The 19,530-nt window shown below is 50.3% G+C and overlaps 1 long non-coding RNA gene across 1 annotated transcript; it reads right to left on the bottom strand.

Moving 5' to 3' along the window:
* Window positions 1–10,168: 10,168 nt before the first annotated feature.
* LOC125331086 lies at window positions 10,169–19,014 on the bottom strand. Its single transcript, XR_007205855.1, has 2 exons — window positions 17,905–19,014; window positions 10,169–17,815 (listed from the first exon to the last, which is right to left on the bottom strand). It is a non-coding gene; the product is annotated as an uncharacterized LOC125331086 (long non-coding RNA).
* Window positions 19,015–19,530: the final 516 nt, after the last annotated feature.

The raw sequence follows: 19,530 nt of genomic DNA, 5'->3' as shown, positions 1-19,530 counted from the left end.
CACTAAAAGAATGATGGTCTTATGATGTGAGCTCCTAAATAATGTATCACAAGTCAATTTACAAATACACAACAAAGCATCGTTTAGAGCGGAGGGGTTTTACTCCCTGTGGGAATGGTGATGCATCCCTTGGCTTCCAGTGTCTCAGGTACTGCGAGTGCCTGGTGCCTCTGCCCACCACTCACAGACACTTGGCAACAGCTGGGCTTGTTGTTTCTGATGGGCCTGTGCCTTCCAAAGCTGATCTGTCTTTTGCAGTGAGGGAGTTGTGAGAACGACAGATTATTTTGCAAGTGCCACTTGCACTCTGGTTCCCCTCAGAATCTCAGAAGCAGCCCAGGAACTGTGTTAGGCAGTTCAAGGCAGCATTATCTCCTTCAAAGAGTGGACAGAGAATGACATCTGTCACTATTCCACGGAGCTGGTCTCATCCCGACTCAGATTTTTCCTGTGTTTAGAACAGCACATAGTGGTGTGTTCCCCTTCTACAGCCACTGCAGGCAAATATCCCATGTATAGGTATCATGGCACTGGAGACCTGGATGAATCCCCAGGACGAGCTCCCTTGCTGAAACACCTCGGAATGGGGTGGCTCAGGGAGGGATGTGAAAGCCCCTCACAAAACTTTCCAAACAGAGGTAATTGCTGTGAAACCTGTTTTAGAGATTCACCCCTTTATGGGAAGCACAACCACGTGCAAAGCCTGTGAAGGAGCTCCCGCTGGCCCTGGTGCTTCCGCTCCTGAGCAGCCCCTCGTGGAGTCCTCGAGGCTGGGACGGGCAGAGCTGCCTCAGGGACGAGGGGGCTCTGAGGGACGGGCACGGCTGAGGCGAGTTTGCCACTGGCACAGGCTGGAGGGGAGCCAGCAGCCGGCTCTGAGCTGGGCAGAGCAGGCGGCTCCGGCAGAGCCCGGTCAGCGCAGCGCTGGGATGGATATCCACCAGTATCCAGGAAGAACAGGAAGGGGATGAATGAAAATAATAATTCAAATAGAAATAAAAATTATTGCTAATAATTTTGCTGCAAAGCAGCCTTTCTCTTCCTCTGCATTTCCCCCGAAGGACGGCCCCGGAGCTGCCGGCATCTCCATGGTGACTGCGCGGCGCAGGCTCCCGCAGGGTGCTCGGCTGGCACCGGGGCCGGACGGGCTCCGAGGGCCAGGCAGGACCCGAAAGGAGCACATGGGAAGATGGGGTTACCTTCCCAAAGGGCTGCCCTGCAGGGCCCCAGCCTCAGCACCCAGGAAGGCTCAGTGCCAACCCAGATGTGCGGGGGCAGAGGTGGCTTTGGCCTTGGTGGTGGCATTGGTCCATGGTGGTGAGTACCACACCAACACTGCCCTGTCCGGTGGATGACCATGGTCACGGCCCCTCCTGTGCACCCCAGAGCTGTTCGTGAGAGCCGCAGCCTCATTTATACCTATTTTTAAGTTGGTGATATTGTCTCTGCACTGGCTAAATATAAAAGTCTTGTACCGTGTGGTGAGTAACGTTTGGCGAAGAGCCACAGCCAGGCTCCGAGGGCTGCAAACGTGGTGTGGGGGACGGAAAATCACCCAGCACCCAAAGTGCTGGTTGTCACATCCTGGACAGACGTGGGAGTAAGAGCTGTGCCCAGGGGTACGTGGGGATGGAGCAGGACAGCTCCCAATGGATCCCTGTCGCCGCATGGGCAGCGCACGGACCGTGCAGGGATATGCTGGTGCGGGTGGCTCTGCCAGACCCTTTGCATTTGCCAGGTTGTCCCCACGGCTCTGCTGCCTCTCACCCGGCCCCGCTCCCATTCCTTCCCGATATCCCATCTAACTGCCTTCGTTCCTATTTCCCTCTCCATGGAGCCAGGACAGCCCAGGGGTGCCGCGCCATGGGACAGACCCCCGCGGGGGTGTCTCCGGCTCAGGACACGGGTCACGGTGCCCACGGCTGTGGATCCATGGCCGGAGCGGAGCAGAGTGTCCCTGGCGTGCCACCCCCAGCCCAGCGGGGGCAGAGACCCCTGCAGGGATTCTGGTCATGGCAGCATCCACGGGCAGTACCAGGCACAAAAAACGCTCTTCCCTGGCCGGCTTCTGCCCTTTATGGTGAAATTCTCAGCGTGAAGGAGTTAAATGCCATCGGCTTGTGGGATTGGGAAAGAACCCCAAATTTTAGGAGTTCTGGGTTTCCTTTTAAAGAGACCCGGCTGCTCCCGCCCCGTGGGACAGGCTCCCCGTGGCACGCGTGGAGGTGGCACGGGGAAATGGGAGTCTTTTAGCCAAGGATTTACCCCCCAAACCACGCGTGTGGCGCCGTCCCCGCGCCGCTCCCGCCGGGTCCCCGTGCCCGGCCCCGGCAGCACCAGGTGGCGCCCGCGGAGCCCGCACCGGCCGAGAGGAACGCGGGGAGGCGGGACGGCAGCGGGCACGAACGGCAGGAACGGCACCCGCGGGGTGCTCACGGGGGTGCCCATGGGGCGAGGATGCTCACGGGGGGTGCTCATGGGGGGTGATCATGGGGCGAGGATGCTCATGGGGGGTGCTCATGGGGGGTGCTCACGGGGGGTGCTCATGGGGGGTGATCATGGGGCGAAGATGCTCATGGGGCGAGGATGCTCATGGGGCGAGGATGCTCATGGGGGGTGCTCATGGGGAGGTGCTCGTGAAGGCCCCACGCGTGGCGGGACAGGGACGGGGGGCTGGGGACAGTGCAGTGGGTCCGGTCAGAGCATGACTCTGTCCCTGCTATCACCTTCTGTGCTGCCTGAGCCCCCCGGGTGTGGGAGGTATCAGGAGAAAAGAAGAGGAGAGCTCAGAGCCCCTTCCAGGGCCTGAAGGGACTCCAGGAGAGCTGGAGAGGGACTTGGGACAAGGGATGGAGGGACAGGACACAGGGAATGGTTTCCCAGTGCCAGAGGGCAGGGCTGGATGGAATATTGGGAAGGAATTGTTCCCTGGGAGGGTGGGCAGGCCCTGGCACAGGGTGCCCAGAGCAGCTGGGGCTGCCCCTGGATCCCTGGCAGTGCCCAAGGCCAGGCTGGACATTGGGGCTTGGAGCAGCCTGGGACAGTGGGAGGTGTCCTTGCCCATGGCAACAGAAACCAGTCTGGGATTCTGTGATTCCTTGGATTTCAATGTCTTTTCCACCTCAGGACCTCGAGGATTTGTTGCTGATTCAAACGTGCTTTGTCCCCTCCTGGCCCAGGATGTGATTCATCACATCTTGCACAAGATGGAACAAGGTTGATGAGCCCCTGCCCCCCTGGATGGGGTTGTTCAGTGCCTTATCTCTGCAATAAAGAGCACGAGACACTGAGCTCTGTAACTTCCAACAATCGCTGGGTTTATCACTTCTGCTGGTTTGCACTTCTACTTGCTGTAGAACCAAACCCAGAAGGAATCACTGAAGGTTTCCAGTCTGACCTTCTCCATACCATGAACTGCAGCACTTCTCCAGTGCGTCCCTGCTCTCCTGTGGCAGCTCCTGCAGGAAAAAACTCTGGTTTCACAAACCCTGGAGGGGCAGGAGGCTCCTTCCAGTCCTCGGGAAATTGTTCTGTGCTGGGTTATCCTGACTGGTCAAATTTGTCCCACTCTGTCACTCTGGAGCTCCAGCCTGCAGTCACTGGCTCCTAAATCACACCTGTCTGCCAGGTCAGGCAGACCTGCAGCCACTCATGTTCTTGTTTTGGTGTAAGCTGTAGTCTGATTACTGTAATGATCTGTCTGTTAAACCCAGCAGGTTAAGCTCTTTAGTTCAGGGTGTGGAATGCTGTTTAAAACCAGACCCTCATTTTTGATTCCTCAACTACCAGTTCTGAATGAGGAGAAGCAGCAGCTTGTTTGTGGGGTCTTGTTCTTTTCATTTTTAAATATAACTGAAACACAAACCCATTCCAGACTCAAATTAAAGGCAGGGATTTTATAACATAAACAGAAATACACTCATGGCATTGCTGTGCTAAAAACGTTCAGAGGCTGCACGCAGGCTGTTTGTGCTGCCCTGCCAGAGAACACCACGCCAGCCACCCTCACACCAAGGGTCCATCCCACAGGTACCCAGGAGCTGGACCCAATGATCCTTTCGGGTCCCTTCCAACTCAGGATACTGCACGATTCCATGGAATCACTGAGCTAACACAGATTCCTGTGCTGTGCACTCTTGCCTTGGAGCTGTGTCCATACAGTGGGGATGTAATGTCCCCCCTGTGCCCGGGCTGGGGCTAGAAGTGGAGCAGAAGTCTCCATGTGTTGCCATTTCCAGCATCCTGGCCCCAAAAGAAGCCCATCCTGGGCAGCCCAGCGTTGAGGATCTGTGACCCCTCCCAGTGCCACGTTGCCCATCCCGACCTCTCCCGCTCCGAGGGGCTGCAGCCAGGAGGAGAGCGTGGGAGGAAGGGAGATGCAGGAGGGGTCTGAGGAAAGCAGGAGCAGGTGCCCAGCAGATGGATTCACAGCATGGGGACCTCCGGGGCGCTGGTTCCCCACACATCTCACCAGCACCCCCAGCAGCAGTGCTCACATTCCACTGGGATTCCTGCTCCCGCTGCTCCCGCTGCCCCCAGCCCTGCCTGCCCCAGGGAGCTGCTTCTGCTCTCCCAGCTGTGCCACCTCACTGCTTATTCTGAGTGATACTGGCACCATCCGGGAGCTGAAATCTCACCAACGGTCTAGACTTGATATTTTGCCCTTAATTGAATCTCAGACATTTAGTCCAGGAAAACTGTAGGGAAACCAATTTTTAAAAAAAAATGAATTATAGATGAAATGTAAGTAATGGGTCAGGAATGAACTTCCGTATGTAAAGTCAGAACTGTTGGGGCAGACCAGCCCCATATCCCTGTTAAACCAGAGCTGCACTCAAGAGGAAAGGCCAGAGCTTTTATCCACTCTGTTCCCAAGCCTCTGGTTTGAAGCAGAAGGATAAACCCATCTGCTCAGCAGCAGCACAGGGGAATTGAATCAATTAGTGCCACGATAGGTGGCTCTGGAACCTTTATGCATTTGGAGGAAATAATCTGCATTTATTCCTTGCTTAAGGAAGTAATGCTACCTCTGGCTTGCTTTCCTAATGATTATTTTTTCCGTTTGGTTCTGTACTAATGAACAAAGCTCTGGCTTCCCGGTGGAGGCAGAACCTGGCCCGCCCATTTATCTCTCCTACAGCAGCCAAATGGCATTTGCTGTCTCAAGCAGGAAATGAGCAATTAAAAGGCAACAGGAGGTTATTTTTTTATTTCCCTCTCTCCCCTTCAGAATAATAAACATCTCCAAGTGGATGTGCCGTGTGCGCCGATTACTTGGACAATTTGGTGTGAGGCAAATTGTTCTTAAATAAGATGGCAATAAATGTGTCAGTTACAATTTGAAAAATCACATTAGTTTTTCAAAATAACTGGCTTTGTATCTCTTGCAGAGCACGGGGTAAGCAAAAACCTTTTAAACTAATCAATAAGAAGCAAAATATATTAATTTTCCCAGACTGCTTTAACATGAAGGGACAAGACAGTGCAAACGCGTGCAGTGCACGGTTCAGGCAGGCTAAAGCTAACAGCTGTTATTACAGAGTTCATCACATTCATTCCAGCCTATTCAAAATTCCTGTCAAAAGCACTTACGTGCAAAGACTGAACTTATTTGGCTTGGAAAGGGCATTGGCACAATGGAGGCCATATGCAATAAAATGTCACGGTCTTGGCAGTGCATCTGGAAGGGCAGGGGCTTGATCTAGGAAGCAAACTTCAAGAAGAAAGGCAGCGCCCAAATAACAGCTCTCCTGCATCGTGTTATCTCGCCTGGCACATGGTTTGGGGCTGGTGGAGCTCCCTGGCTCCAAGGGCTGGTCCTGCTGCTGCTTTCAGGGAGGTCCCTGTGCCCAGCTGAGGGTCCTGGCCCTGGGGTGGCAGGGGCAGGGCCATCCTGGGGCAGGGCCACCCCGCAGGGCACCCCTGCCCTGGCCACAGCCAGAGTCAGGAAGAGAGAAGCACCCAGGGCTTGCCCCACCAGCGGGCTTGGCATCTGTGTGTGCAAAGCAAGGGCCTCCCAGCCCTGGTGCCACTGCTGCCCCTGCTGCCCAGCATCCTCAGCCCCAGTGACAGCTCTGGCAGCGGCTCTGGGCACTGCAGGGCTGTGTGAGACACGTCTGAGGGAGCACACGCTGACCTGGGGGTTTGAGCGTGGGCAAAGGGAGAGAAGGAGGCCCAGGGCTGAGGAAGAAATAGCTCTTGTACCTGATGGACTTGGCTCTGTCCTTGAGAGCCCAACTTTATTCTGAATCAACACTGAAAATGGAATGCATGCACAAATTCCCAGTGGAAAAGTCAGGTTGTACTGAAAAAGCTTCCTTCCATAATGGTATCAAATGCAAATCCCTGGGCTCATCCCTGCTAACTGCTGCACCCCAGGGAGCATTCAGCAGAGGTGTCACCTCTGAGGCACAGTCACCTGCCCAAAGCTCCTCCTCGCCCCGGGTGAGCAGAGAGGGACCCTGGTGAGCCGGCTCCTCATATCAGCACCCTCCCTGAGCGTGTGAAAGGGACGGATCCAGGTGCAAACCCTGTCTGCAGAGCTGAGCACCCCCAGGTTCATCTGCGCATCGCCCTGGCTCGGTCTGACCCCGCTGCAGGGAGGGAGGGCAGCAGCCACCGGCCGTGCCGTGCCGTGCTGGGCGAGGGGGGCCAGCACCCGCTGCTGCTGCTGGGTGAGTCCCACGGCTCAGGGCTGTCCTCCCCGCGCTAGCAAAGATGTGTAGGGGAGAAATTCTTCCCTGGGAGGAGGTGAGGCCCTGGCACGGGTTGCCCAGAGAAGCTGTGGCTGCCCCATCCCTGCTATAGGGATGTTACTGCTTATTAACATAAGCACTAACAAAAAAAGAGATTCATAATATCTAACAGATCATTGTTAAAAACTATATGAATAAAATTACAACTTTTCACAGAGCAAGTTACTCACATACAATACTGAAATGTCAGTTCAAGCATTAATTAATAGATATTCATGGTATCTAACCAATCAAACTGCTTTTCAGCTTGATTCCAGACAGCACTTCTGTTGTTTCTGTTTCGGCTGCAGTAGCTGCAAATCTCCCCCTCTCTCATTTGTGTCCCCAACCAAACCAATTCCCCTGCTCCTGGCGCAGCCGGAGCTGCAGCCGTGCCTAATGACAGGGAGGGAGGGCAGGAAAGCCTGTCAAACAAGATTATTCACAAAAAAACCCCAGCTAAGTGGATTTAAAATTGCAACCTGTCACTGCCTTCTGCAAGTCATTTAGGAAGAGCTGGAAACTGGAATAACAATTTTATCAGGAACAGAAAACCTAAGAAAGAAAGAAAAAGAGGATTTGTGGGAGGAGGCAGCCAGCCTGGCTGTGGGCTGAACTGTGGGTGGTGGGCTCAGGTCACAGAATCCCTAGGAAGTAAGGTGGGGAGGGATGATGCCCATAATTCCCAGGGCAGAATAGCAAAAAACAGAGAATACAGAATTTTAGATGTAGTTTTAATGTGGGATAGTTGTATTCTATTAAAGAGAGAAGTATATATAGCATGTATTACATATAAACACACATCATCTATATTTATATATTTAAATATATATTCAAAATTTGTGTATATAAATATGTATTACCACGGTTTATATTTTTATATACATATAGATATATATGTAGATATATATGTAGATATATATGTCTTCCTTAGACTCAGTTGTTCCTGTACCAGTAGAAATAGTGATGCTTCATTCCTCACTGTCTCCTTCCTTTGCACCCCAAAGATCACTTGCAGGCAGGTACAAGAAATAACTAACTGAAGAGAAACACAGTTTAATTCTCCAGTGTTCAGCTCCTTCCACAGCCTCTTACAGTCCAAACCATGCTGTGCTGGGCCAGGAGGAGAAGGCAGACTGTGGGCCAGGAGCTTTGCCCCCATCCAAGGCTGTGGCTGGGTGAGTGCTGTCCCTCAGAGGTCTCAGATCCGGGCTGTGGATGGGTAAAATCTGGCGGAGTGGTTTTGTTAAACACCAAATACCCCAAATGCTGCTGGAGCAGGAGTCCCCGTGGGCTGCCAGGGGCCAGAGGCAGGGCAGGAGCAGGGAAGCTCTCTGTCCCTGCACGGCCACTTGACAGGCTCTGTTTGTTTAATGAGGAGAGCCAGCAGCGAGAACCTGGGCTGGGAAGGGCAGCGGGACGGGAGCACACCCAGTGAGTAAATCCCAGTGCTCTGGGCTGGGCTGCCCCACTGAACCGCCAACACCACACGGATCAGCTCACAGGACACAGGTCCTGAGCAAGGCCTGGCCCCGTGATCTGATCCCATGCGCAGCCCCTGAGCCACCCAGCTGCACCTGCAGCATTTAGGGTATTTGGGATTTAACACAAGCACCCAGGAAAGGAACAGTGTTGGGATACCCTGGTTATCTCAGCAGAGGTGCTGATAGCAGGGAGAAGCCTCAGACCTCTCTTGCTCAATTTGAAGATGCAAGAACAGCATAAACAGCTGAGGCTGTTGGTCCTCCATGGGACCAGGTCCCACCTTGGATCCTCTCTGGGCATCCTGGTGCTGAGAGGGGGTTTCACTCATACAAGGATGTCTGACCAACTCCCTTCGAGCTCTGAGAGAACTCCAGGGGATCTGCCCCAAGAAAGCATGAAACAGGAAAGGAAAAGAGGAAATAAGAAATAACCAGTACCAGGAGCCCTGGTCTGATTTTACATCTTTCTGAGTGAGATTTCATGGATTTTGTCCAAAACAATGGACAGGGAGAGCTTGCTCTGTTACTATGTGTATTGCAGTAATTTTCTCCATGAGCCCAAACTGTCACCTTCTGGTGACAAACACTCAGAGCATTGTTGCCAAGTTGCAAGACAGCACAGGGAGAAAAAGGCAACTTATAGAAGTGGTTTGCTACCTGAGTATTAACAATGCTGCATAAAATAACAGCAGAAAGAAATTTTCTGCGGTTAGAAATTTCTGCATGAGTCAGTTTTAGACAGTATCGGGCAATTATTTCATTCCAGTTTCCCCTTTTTCATTGGTAATTGCTGTGCTAAGACTACACTCCACAATGGCCCTCCAGTATTAGGCCCTAAGAACTCTGGTATCATCAAAAGTAGAAATGAAAAACAAATGCAGAAGTGGTAAGCACTGTCTCACTGATGGAATGTCAGAAAAAAATTACTGTGACAGTTTGGATCTGGCAGGAGCACTCAGGCCTGGCTGTATCGCACAGCTCCTTGTGCCTCTGGGCTGGCTCGGGGCAGGATCAGCTCCCAGGGCAGGATCAGCTGTGAGGCAGGTTTAGCTCTGGGACAGGATAAGCTCTGGGGCAGGATCAGTTCTTGGGGTAGGATTGATGCCATGAAGATTTTTTGCCTTTTCTTTTATACCCCTGTTATACCTTTTTTACAACTTCTGTATTCTCAGTGCTTTTTGCCTACATTCTTGGACTTGTTTGTCAAGCTGAGAGACTCAACATTTTAGAAGCTTCGTAGCTGGGGATCAGTGTGCCCCAGAGCCCAAGGTCCTCTCCAGAACACATTCTGTAAACTCAGAACCATCCAGGGGAAGGTTCCTTAGGGAGGCAGGCTCACTTGAGCCTCTCATTAGGGAATCTTTGATAGATATGCTAATTAGTAAGACCTATAATGTTACACCAGATCTTTTGGGGGGGGCATTTGGTGGGGTGCATTTCGGTGCATATGACCTGAACATGCGCACCTAAGGTTCCTTACAATAAATACCAAGGTAAAATACCTTTTTCCCTTCTAACTGTATTTCACTCTTGATTTTAAGACCAGGAAAAGGCATCAGGATCAGCTCCTGGGACAAGATCAGGTCTCGGGTTTTACTGCTCAGCTCAAAGTGGTCACTTCCACTCCCTGTTTGTGCTGTGGGCACAGTGGACAGTGTCCCCTCTGTCCTCTGAAACGTTCCTTTGTCATTAATCGAATTCAACTGGATGCCTCAGCTGCTCCCTTACATTCTCATCCGTGAACTATGAAGCAGCAGTGGTTATCTGCTGAATTAAGTAGTTCAACTAAAAGAATCCCATATATTGTTTCCAGTCAATGGGCACTATGAATAGATTTTATGTAAAATTACTGGGAATGCATAAGCCATTTTGCCTAATGTTATGGAATTTCTTCTCCCAAACCCTGTGTGAAATGTAATTCATGTTCAGATACTGACAACTGAATCATACTCAGCATTCATATACAGTGCTTTATATATGCAAACTGCCATAAAACATTAATTAAGCAATAGATTTCCTAATGCTGAGAAAGTGTACTCACACCAGGCTCGGTGAGTTAAGTATTTAAATACTGTCAACGCTTAAATACTATTTACAGAGTTTCATTGTGCTATGAGCTCAGTTATTGGCAGAGCTGTAACAGTCAGTGGCTTCTCCATACGGTAAGTAGGAGTAGGAACGGTGGCTTGGTCTTCATCTACACCAAACTTTACTTTGAAATTGTACTTTTGCTATCAGCGTGATATTTTAAAAGTGAAGTAACTGTAGTAAGAACACAGGCTGTCTGTTTGCAGACTCCTGGTACAGCTACAATACAGAGGCAACACTACCATTTATTGGAGTCTTTAATGTTCCAGGTGACTTTTACTCCTTTTTCCCAGCCAGGGCTATCCAAAGCCACAGGGCACGTTCATCAGAGTGCTGGGACATCCTCTCAAGCAGCTGTCTGCCTGTGGTGGTGCCCAACCCCGACAGCTCCCAGCTGCATCCTCCCGAGGTGGATGCAGGCTTTGGAGCTCGGTGTTCTCCTGGGAGGGCAGAAGGACACTCAGCGCAGTTTAAGTCGTGGGGTTTTGTTGCGTTGCTACGGGTTCATTCTGTTTATTGGTCAGGAAAATGGTGAGATTTGGCTGCAGCTGTCCTGAATCAGCACCACACCTTGTAAAATGTCCCAGCTCTGACGTGCTCTCCCGTTGCCTCCACTCCCTGGAGAGGCAGGAAAGGCTTTCGGTGCCACACGAGGCATGACTCACGCTCTGGGGGTATTTATAGCTGCCAGGTACTGACACAGGTGTGAACCCGGCAGACAGAGCAGATCCCACACGCTCCCGTGTCCCTGTGTGCCAAGCCTTCCCCAGCCAGCTGGAAGCTTGTCAGGAACAGCAGACAGCCCCCTCCCCAAAGGACAGAGACCCTGCCTGCTCAGCCCCTGAGTCTTTTCATAGCAGAGACTGTCATCAGGAAGACTAAAAGGAGCTTTAAAATCATTATTTAAGCAATGATAGTGCAGACTGAGGTCACGACACAGAGAACTGACACATTCCTTCCAGTTCCCAGGAATCACGAGATCCCAAAGCTCTTCCAAACACTTCTCCGGGCTGTGCAGACCCTAAACTGCTCTTGGTTTAGGTGCCATGCACTACAGGGCTGGGTGCTTTAATTTAAATAGTCAACAATAAAAAGACTTTTTAATTGATTAGTCACTGCAGCCAGGAGCGTCACAGAGTTTACTTTCTTATTCCATTAATGTATTTGTTTATATGTGCAGAAGGATTCAATCTGATGTAAACTATGAAATATGTTGTTTATTGAACAAAGACAGGTTCCAAGGCACTTGTTAACACTGAAATCAAACCCTACTCTTAGACATCTATTTGCATTAGTCAGTCACCTCAGAGCCCACAAACCTGGCTGAACACTACAGCACTTCATTAAACAGTCTGGGAAAGCATCTAGAAGATAAATAACCTGTTAAAAAACTTCTGATGTGTCAATAGTTTGCCATGAGACTGGAAGACATACCAGAGCTTTGTCTATGACTTGTATTTGTATTAATGCCTTGAAAACCAGAGAGCAAACCCAAAATTTGCTGATGCTATCAAGTTTGCTGTCAGCACTCTGGAGAACAGAATTAGAATTTTGAGTGATTTTGATAAACTGGTTTCTGACAGACATTTGTGCCTGGATGCCATCTGTGACGGTGCATCGAGTTTTAACTTTAGTTCACCAGCACCCAGAAAGGATCTGCTGGCAGGGGAAGCAGCCTGCAGGCTTTGCTGCTGGGGGAAAACCAGGCAAAAATCCTTCAAGGAGGAAAACTGAAACTCTGACCATCCTGACATTTTGTTTTGCTGACAGCGTTAAAATGCCACATCTGTCTCAGTGATACTGAGAGAGCCTCAAAGTTCACCTCTGCTTGAGCAGTCAAGAATAAAATGAACAGCAGCATTAGCAGGATTAGTTGGAACAGGTCCTAGGATCAGGGATCTTGTTGGCTGTTTCCAAGTGAGACAAACAAGTTGAATTCAACTCTGTCCTGGGAAATGTGCTTATTGTAAATAAAGTAACTTGTGTTTTCCTGCCCAGTCACTGTGGATCTGCTCCACAGATCAGATTCCACATTAATCTGCTTCCATCCAGCCATGATTGCCAGGTCAGCCTCAGTCCACTCAACCTGAGGGACCTGTCTCTGAAGTCTGCTGCATATCCCTCAGCCTTGTGATGGACCACAAACAGAATCAATTCATGTTTGAAGTCACTTTTACCGTTTTTTCTGGTACGTGACAAGACAACATTTCTCACACGACAGGACTGTTTTGGGCTGTGTTTTACCGGGAGCAGCACGGTGCCACCAGTGGAGCTCACTACACCGGGGCACAGTGGTGTCCTCTTAGCGGAACTATTTACGACAAAATAAAGCACACAGAAATGGAAATGCATCTCCATTCAGTGAGTGTTAATATTTCATATCCATTGCTGCAGCTGCGGACTGTGGCACGCGGAAAGGCCGCCAGGAAGGCGAGCAGGGGGTTCCCAGCGGGGGAAGGAGCCCGAGGGCCACCGCCCTTGGGGAGCCGGCTGTGTCCTGACAGGCTGTGACAATAACCAGCCTTCACACAAATCCTCCAAGGGCTTGTGGTCACATCAGCATTCCTGACTGCCCCGCTGGCAATATCGAACACGGCTCACAGATCAAGCGGTATCAACATCACGGAGCCTTATCTGCTCATTCTCAGAGCTCGTCTGTCAATAGCGCTGTTTGCGCCCGCTGGCCCCTGCCGGGCTGGGTGGGGTTATCTGCAGGGCCACGTGTTGCAAGACTCCGTTTGCTCCCACGTTCACCTTAATCTGGCCCAGCAGATGAAGGCCTGGAAGATGAAACAGTCCTCAGGCTGGTGACACAATCAGTGGTCAGTCACAATGATCCCTTCAGACTTGACCAGCCAGAAACAGCAGCAGCCCTTGTAAAACAATCAGAAAACACAGCTTTGTGTTAAAGGATTGCAAGAGACTTGGAGCCTACTGAGGCTGCAAACAACTGACATCAGACTGAGCCTGACACGGGTCTCAAAAAATCCTTATCTCCTTTGTTGATATGTTTACCCCCAAATTACTTTAATGTGCTCAAATACAAGTCTACAGACATTTAAAGAACAATCAATATTTACACCTGAAAGCTTTCAAGGACCCAGGGCAGCAGAATTCTGCTGGATACTGCAGCAGCTATTCTGTGCACTATATACAGCACAGCCCATGTCTCAGAGCTGGAACAATGCCATCCTTCCCAAAATCTGGTCTTTGGTATCCTTCTCAGCTGACTGAAGAGTGGGGAAAATTCCCCAGACCTCACTACCTACCAATACCCCCAGCACAGTTCTGCACCACCAAACCCAGACCAAAGGCAGATTGTTACAGTGGCTCCTCACACGGAGGCAAAGTCCATCACCTGGTGACCCACTTGCTGCTTCTTTGGGACCTCTGGAACTCTCCCACCTCACCCCTAGAGATCCCAGCTTCAACCACTCCTTCCTCCCTGCCCTGATAGAAGACTCTGGCAGTAAAACTCTTTGCTCCTGGTCAGGAGACTGAGGGATTAAACAAATTCAAGAGTGAGAACTCCAAACGATAATTATCTGTAGTATCTGAGCACTCCCAGCAGCAGAGTTAACGCTGCAATGTGACACAGTGCCACGGGGCAGTGAAGAAAAGGCATTTTTTTACAGAAGGGCTTTTGCTGCAGACAGGAAGTTTGCTTTTTGAATTAGTCACCAGTTTCACTCCAGGCTGATTACACCAGTTTCATTACCATACAATAGCACTGTTTCCATGCAAGTGCTATCAAGATTACATTTATGGTTCCAAAAGTTGTTTCACCACACCTACACACAACCTGAGTGCTGCACACAGGAGCAGATAAGTGCTCTCCCTGTTCTGCGTGCTTACCCAAACCCCATAACCTTTCAGGTACACTGCTCCTGGGGTAAATAGAAGGGAGTTGACAACAAATAATGAACACAGAAATAGACCTGAACTTTGACAATTATGCATATTTTGACAATAATCATCACATCTAGGAGTGGGATATAAGCATGCCATGGAACATGTTCTTTATAAAGAAACATGAAGTGGCATTATGACACCAATTCAAGGGAGATGATATCTGATAAGTTCTGGCAGCACAGGCTACTTTAGCAATAGTGATAAGATCTCTGGCAGGACTTTTGATGGAAATAATGAACATTTTTTTCTCTGTGTGTGTCACTTTTTTTCTTTTCTTTTTTTTTTTTTTATACTTTATTTACACCCACCAGCAGCTGTGATTATTTCTTGAAAAAATGAAAGTCTGGTATTTTGCATTTGAGGATCCTTTGGCAGAGAAAGTCCCCATGGGGCTCCACTTCCCTGAGACACACACAGGAGCTGGGCAGGAGGGGGGTGACTCTGCACAACCCAGCTCCTGCTCAGGAAGGTGCTGGCAGGAGGGAGATGCTCCGAGGGCTGAGTCAGGGCAGGAACCAGCTCACCCCAGTGCCACAGCCCGGGCACAGCTCTGGCCTGAGTCACCTGCAGCCTGTGACAGCAGCTTCTCTCTGCCTTCTGGGGCTGAGACACAGAACAGCTTCACTTGGAGCGAAACCTGTCCGTGGAATTACCCTGGCTGTCTCGTTTTACTCCCTATGAGCACATCCTGATTCTGGAATGAGAACTGTTAATGCTACTGGATTAAGATAAACACACATTAGGCAGTCTTGCTGCGGATATGTATTCACATATGGAATTATTGAGAATTACTCAAGGTGCTGATAAGTTCAATATTCTATTTAAATGCTGTTGGATGCCAGGTTATTTTTGTCATCTTCTCCTTCCTCAACCCCTCCAAAGCAACCTAAATCATCCTGCTGCCAAATCCAAAATAAAGACTGCTTTGTACACCACTGCACTAAAAACTAATTCAGGCCCCAAAATCTTGCTCAATTTCATACATTCAAAATGAGTAAACATTGAAAAATTTCTCCAGATTTGTTCAATGCCAGAAAACATTTGGTGCAATTATGTTCTTTGACCTCTGAGATTATTTCATTTTGTTAGCTTCCCTTGGTAATTATTCTCCCTTTACCTTTAGATTTACTATTACTATCACACAATGGCAGCATGGGAGAGACAGAAGAGCAACTCTTCCCCAAATGATTTTGAATCTTCTCAGTTTAACAGTTTTATATTGGATTGTGAGCCAGCTAAGTAATTTAATCTTAAGTGAGTGGTAAGGTATGTCTGTTATACCCAGGGAACATTGCCATCTTAGGAATGAAATGATGTGCAGTATCCTTAGCCCATGACATCTCTTGGGATTTTCTCAGCAGCAGTGCTGAGAAATCAAAATACAACATTTAGTATGATTTGTACCCTTAAAATTCAATTATCACCCTGCCTAGCTAGTACCTGGCAGAGCACTATGATCTCAGAAGTCTCTTTCACAGTCACAAGAACTTCTGACATATCAATAAACCTTATTTCAATGTGTAGTCACTAAGAGAGGCAGAGAATCTCTGACTGAAGGCAAGCAGCTCGTTCTGCCCAAGAGCTGCAGCTTCAGATTTCAGACAGGCACATTCTCTCACCTAATTCTGAGCATGTTTTCAAAGTGTCTTTTTTACTCAGAGCCTCACATTTCCCAGATTGCAGCTCAGTTTCATTTACAGAGCTCGGGCCTTCCAAGATCCAGCAGCAAACTCTGTGCAGGACGTACCTCGAAACTCAGCCCACTCCTGACAGCATTTTCTGTTCCTCAGGTACAGCACAGTTTTTCTGTAAAATCTCTTTCTAAATAAGCTCAGTGGGACTCAGTCAGGTCTCAGGAGGTGACACATCCCTTTGCTGAGACAGACTCCACAGCTTAGGTGTGGCTGTGCATCTTTAAAGAACCACCAGAAGAGCTGGTCAGAAGGTCCTTTCAGTAACACCAGGAAGTTTTTACATACTTTTATACCATTAGATCTTGTTGTCATCAGACAATGACAAACTTTCAGGGTACTCAAACTTTAGATATTGCATCTGTTACTGATCTAAACTGCCCTTGTTTAGTCTTTGCCTATAAGAAGTACAGTACATTAAAAAACCCACCCAAAGCCACTGCTTTACTTGCACGAAGTATCTCCAGCAGCAGCAGCTCATGACTCGCTCTCTCTAAGTAAGTCAGAAATAACCTCAGCCTGTATGAGCAGTTTTACTGAACAAGCAGGGTTACTCAGCACAGCAAAAGCTGGTTATACATGTAAATACTGCATGGTGAACTGTTTAGTAACCAAATTTATGCTTTTCAGCTGATTTTTATTTTGGCATTTTAAAGATAGCATCAAATCATCTGGAAATTGTTTTTAAAATATGCTTGATCATTTTAAAAATCAAATTAATACAGCCAACTCTGATGATTATATTTTGCCTAGACCCTGCTGCATTGTCATGCCTTCATGTTGCCCAACCAGAGCTTGTTTCAGGAAAACATTAATTTCCTGAGAGTCTAAACCACTACCATTCATGAAGCACAACCACCCAATGTAATGCATACTTTGTAATTCAAATATTAAGTGCTGCATCCTCCCATGATTTATTTAACTTCCGTGTCTAAACCCTCGGCCAGGGATTTTCAAACTTTCCAACCCACAGATCCCTCAGTGGTCTGTAGCCATGCACCCAAATTCATTTCTAAGAAAACCAGACTTGATTCTTTCAGTTACCTCCCACAGACTCCTTGCACTACAGACTAACTACCTAGAGCTGGCTGGTAATGAGAGATTAAATTAATACATGTAGTAGGGCACTGGGACATGAGAAATCATATTCCATATTTAAACTCAACAGCATAAAGATCATTTGTTACTTGGAATGTGATACATTTCCTTCTTCAGAAATAGCAGCAATTAATAGCCTAGTGTAGAATTAACAAATGGAGAGTAATTTTATTCTGTCACTGAAAAAACCAACACACACCACAATCCAGCAGTGAGTTGGGATTAAACAGATAGGATTTAAACCAACATTACAGTCTGGTCTTTATAACACTGGCTACTGGCATGTTGGGAAAAAGTGTAAGGCAAATAATTCAGATGTGGGTTTGCTACAGAGGCGATGAAGGTGAGCAAGCCCACATCATACCCAAAACCTGAGCACAGAACAAGAAAATAAAATGCTTCTGCAGTGACACTGTGGCCTTTCAGCAATTCTTACAGCTGGTTTTGAAGAGAACTTTGCCAGCTCTTGCTGGCAGGTGACTGATTTTGCCTGGCTCATATCAGGGTGGGTATTGTGGTAGCTCTGCTCCCAGAGAACTTCTAGGAGGGGGGAATCAGATGGAGAGTGAAAAGAACAACAAGAACAAGTGGAGAAATGGCATAAAAACTTCCAAGGGAGCCCAGCTATTTAGTTTCCAAAGCAAACATCTATGGATGGGCTAAGCAGCCATGGAGAGAGAACTCACAGAGGCTGTAAGTGCTCAGAGAGGTCTTTTTCAGTGTTTCCAGGAAATGCAGTACTGCTCTGGGAAAACCAGGGCCCACGTGTCCATCACAAGGTAAGGGTTATGTGGGTAGCAGGCAGAGCCTAGAACAGCGAGAGGACCAAAGCCCAGCTGTGGGGCTGTGACAGGAGACAGAATACCTGCTCCAGCCCCAGGCTGACCTGCACAGCACCTGCATCAGCTCAGGAGCAGCCTGCAGCCCACAGGTTTTGTAGGTGAGTGAGAAGATTGTGGACCTGGGAGAAATCAGGTGGGGCCTGGCAGACCAGCATCCCCCTGGGGACACTCAGCTACCAGGTACAGGACACGGGTGCACCTACAAACCACACACAGGGCGTACGGTTTCACACATGAGACATCCTTAACAAGGTTGTTCCAACCACTGCCCACTCCACAGCAGGGCTGCTGGAACACAGCGTTTGTGTTCCTCAGGAGAGGTTTTATTTGCAAAGACTTACACATCAGCAGCAGAGGGGTTCAGTTTGAGCTCCAGAGGATCACCAGGAGTACAGTACTCACCAGAGGATTGGTGACCACGGGGATGAATCCCCACTGTGAATGCTGCAAAAATAATTTCCATAGAATTTAGCCTCTGTGAAAATTGTTCAGGAATAAGAGAATGTTACTTACAAAACTTATTTCAAATCCTTTAGACTTTGCCTACCCCAAGTGCTGTGTTTAAATTAGGCTTGGAAATAAGGTGTGGTAGAAAGGATCTACATGACACCATTACGTGGATAAATACAGAGAATTGTAAAGAACTGAGTAAGATGCAACAGCAAAGACTGGAGGGTGCCAAAACAACTAATGATACTTTCTTGAAAGGAATGTCTAGTAGAAAGTCCAAGGGACGACTTCTACAAACAGTGGCACATAGCCAGTCCCCGTGACTCAGCCTTGCCAGGCCACGCTGCTGGTCACAGGCCACCAAGTGCCAACAGCACCAACCTCTGCCAGCGGCCACATCTCCCGCCCGAGCCATCAGTCGGTCCCGACTCTGCAACACGGGGGAAAGCGGGAAACGGGGCCGTCCTGGCGAGGGCTCCCGAACGGGGGGCAGCCGGCCCCGCCACCGCTCCCGACGGAGCCCGGCCCCTGGGCGACGGGTTCCCAGCGGGCAGAGGGCCCCCGGAGCCTCCGGAGCCAGCTGGGCTGCGGAGCTACGGGGGCACCCCGACCCCGGCAGCGGCTCCCCCGTGTCCCGGGCACGGCCCTGGCACCGGCTGCACGCAGCGATAGCGCGGGAGGTGCGCGACGCCGGGCCGGGCAGCGCCGATTAGGGGCGGGAGGGCGGGGACAGGGGCACCGGCATCAGGAGGACCGGGACGGGGGCACCCGGGGTGGGGCACCTGGGCTGCCGGTCCCACCGCCCGGCCCCCATTCCCGCGCTGGGCGCGGGACCCCCGGGGCTGGAAGCGACACGCGGTGATTCCGATCCCGGTCCGGAGGGACGCGCGGTGCCCCGATCCCGGTCCGAGGGGACGGCGGGGCGGGAGGGGACACCCGGTGCCCCGGTCCCGCTCCGGAGGGACACGCGGTGATTCCGATCCCGGTCCGAGGGGACGCCGGGGCGGGAAGGGACGCGCGGTGCCCCGAGCGCGGCGCGGCCCCGCGGAGGGCGGGGGTCACACGCGCGGGGCGGCGCGGGGCGGGGCACGGGCGGCTGCCGCTCGCCGCCGGCAGCCAATAGGGGCGGGCGGCGCGGCGCCGCAGCCAATGGGCGGGGGCGGGCCGCGCGCCTCAGCCAATAGGGCTTGGCCGGGCCGCGCGCCGCAGCCAATGGGGCCGGGCCGGGCCG

Source organism: Corvus hawaiiensis, chromosome 10 (genome assembly GCF_020740725.1).
Source record: "Corvus hawaiiensis isolate bCorHaw1 chromosome 10, bCorHaw1.pri.cur, whole genome shotgun sequence".
NCBI classification, from domain to species: domain Eukaryota; kingdom Metazoa; phylum Chordata; class Aves; order Passeriformes; family Corvidae; genus Corvus; species Corvus hawaiiensis.
Note: the sequence above shows the minus strand (reverse complement) of the source record. Positions and strands in the feature narration are given on the sequence as shown.